Source organism: Nomascus leucogenys, chromosome 22a, assembly GCF_006542625.1.
Source record: "Nomascus leucogenys isolate Asia chromosome 22a, Asia_NLE_v1, whole genome shotgun sequence".
Classification (NCBI taxonomy): domain Eukaryota; kingdom Metazoa; phylum Chordata; class Mammalia; order Primates; family Hylobatidae; genus Nomascus; species Nomascus leucogenys.
This window is the reverse complement of record NC_044402.1, coordinates 74,230,087-74,232,723: the sequence shown is the minus strand read 5'-3', so window position 1 is coordinate 74,232,723 and position 2,637 is coordinate 74,230,087.

The following is a 2,637-nucleotide window of genomic DNA, read 5'->3' as shown; positions in this document are numbered from 1 at the left end:
TAATAAATGCCAAGATAATACAGAATGGCTAGTGGGTCTGGGAAACCTGGGAACATGGGCCAAGTCCATCAGGTTTTTTTTTTTTTTTTTTTTTTTTTTTTTTAATGCAAAGAACAGAAAGAGTATAAAAGGCTTTCTGGGCCAGTCATGGTAGCTCATGCCTGTAATCCCAGCATTTTGGGAGGCCAAGGCAGGAGGATCACTTGAGCTCAGGAGTTCGAGACCAGCCTGGGCAACATGGAGAAGCCCTAACTCTACAAAAAAATTTTTAAAAATTAGCTGGGCATGGCCGGGTGCGATGGCTGACTCCTGAAATCCCAGCACTTTGGGAGGCTGAGGCGGGTGGATTACCTGAGGTCAGGAGTTCGAGACCAGCTTGGCCAACATGGTGCAACCCCATCTCTACTAAAAATTCAAAAATTAGCTGGGTGTGGTGGCATATGCCTGTAATCCCAGCTACTTGGGAGGCTGAGGCAGGAGAATTGCTTGAGTCTGGGAGTCGGAGGTTGCAGTGAGCCAAGATCATGCCACTGCACTCCAGCCTGGCCAACGGAGCGAGACTGTCTCAACAAAACAAAACAAAACAAATTAGCCAGGCATGGTGTTGCATGCCTGTAGTCCCAGCTACTTGGCAGGCTAAGGTGGGAGGATGTGGCTTGAGCCCAGAAGGTGGAGGTTGCAGTGAGCCAAGATCACACGACTGCATTCCAGCCTGGGTGATACAGCAAGACCGTGACTCAAAAAAAAACAAAGGGGGGGGGGTTTTCTGAACCCAAGATACTGTGATTTTCCCCAAAACTCTCTCTCTCTCTCTCTCTCTCTCTCTCTCTCTCTATATATATATATATATATATATATATATACATTTTTTTTTTTTTTTTTGAGACAGTCTCACTCTGTCACCCAGGCTGGAGTGCAGTGGCACAATCTCGGCTCACTGCAAGCTCCGCCTCCCGGGTTCATGCCATTATCCTGCCTCAACCTCCCAAGTAGCTGGGACTACAAGCGCCCGCCACCACGCCTGGCTAATTTTTTCGTATTTTTAGTAGAGACAGGGTTTCACCATGTTAGCCAGGATAGTCTCGATCTCCTGACCTCGTGATCCGCCTGCCTTGGCCTCCCAAAGTGTTGGGATTACAGGCGTGAGCCACTGAGCCTGGCCTAAAACTCTATATTTTATGAGAGAAACTAAACCTGAAAAGGTTTTCTTAGTCTGTTTGATAATTTTTCCCACCTCTACTTTAGTTTCACTTTGGTTTTACATTTTTCACTATGATTTTTAGGTCTGGTTTTAATTTAAAATTTTGAACATGGGACTTGGCCCCTTCACAGTCTTAATTCTCAATGATAGGACCTGCTTACCAAAATCATTCTATTGGTGGCCCAGGAACAGGCAGGAAGTTGTAAGAAGGTACATTGTAAAACTCAAAGACAAAATCTGGGCTATTAAAGTCTGGTGGCAAGAAGAGCTCTAGTTCTTTGCCCGTCAGGAGCGGAAAGCTGGGTGAAGAAGACAACTGTGTCTGTGCTGTGAGAACAGTGTTCATGATATTCCTAATGAAGATAATAAAGCAGAACCTATCAAGGCTTTACCAGAGTTAATTAGCTGTCATTTCATTACCTTCTAAGGTTTCCTATGGAAAGTCTCGCAAAAGGTGTTTTATGAGCAAGTTATCACTGTCTTTATGGATTTTGGTGATTTAGATCAGATTCATGACCCACAACCACATTTACCATTATGAGCAGTATAGACTTTATTTTTCCAGATTTTGTGCACTGCATATCAATTTTTCTCTCCTTTGAGCAGTGCTTAAGAATGATGTTTTGAGAGTTATTTTATGTGATCTTTTACAACTGAAATGAAAATGACAGGAGATTTTGAGATGGGTAAACTAATCTTCGTCCTCCTTTGAAATCCTGGGAACTCGGAGTTCCTTTTGAGTGCTAAATGCCATGGCTTATGTACCGAATGTTACAGGAGAATAGAAGAGGAGTTCCTCAATCCAGAGGTAGGGCTCATGGAAGACTTCCCAGGGGGGTGATAAAAGCCAAAGATGAAGAGTTGGTTAGGCAAGAATGGCAGACTAGACAGGAAACTCCATGTCTCTATTTTGCCTAGCACTAATTCCTCAGGCTGGGCAGAGAGAACCTGTTTCGGTAGAGTGGGTAGTCCATAAGTATTTGTTGCATGATTGAGGGAAGGGCTAACGGTGTGCTGTTCCTCTAAAGTCACATGCTTGCATCAGACCCTCTGGAGACGTGATACCTTCATCCAAATCAAACATTTTGGGCAGCAGCAGACTTTGGGAGGCAGAGCTAAGAGCAGATGGTGCCTCAAGTTAAAGTCCCCTCTGTGGCTGCCTTATCTATATTTAACACCTGTGTTATGTCTTTGGGAAAACTGGAAGAAAAAACCAAGGAGGTAAGTGCTTGTCAAGGTTGCTAAGCTTCCTCTGAAGCTTAGCTGAGAGGAAATTGGGCTCTCATCTGGGCTCACTACAAGTGCATGGTGCTCTTTGGGGGTGGCAGTAATCTTGGAAGGACACCAGATAACCACTGACCTAAACTAAGGCTCAGCTTCTACTATTAGCCAGAGAAAAGCTGCAGAAAAGAGGTTGGGAAAAACCAAAACAAGCA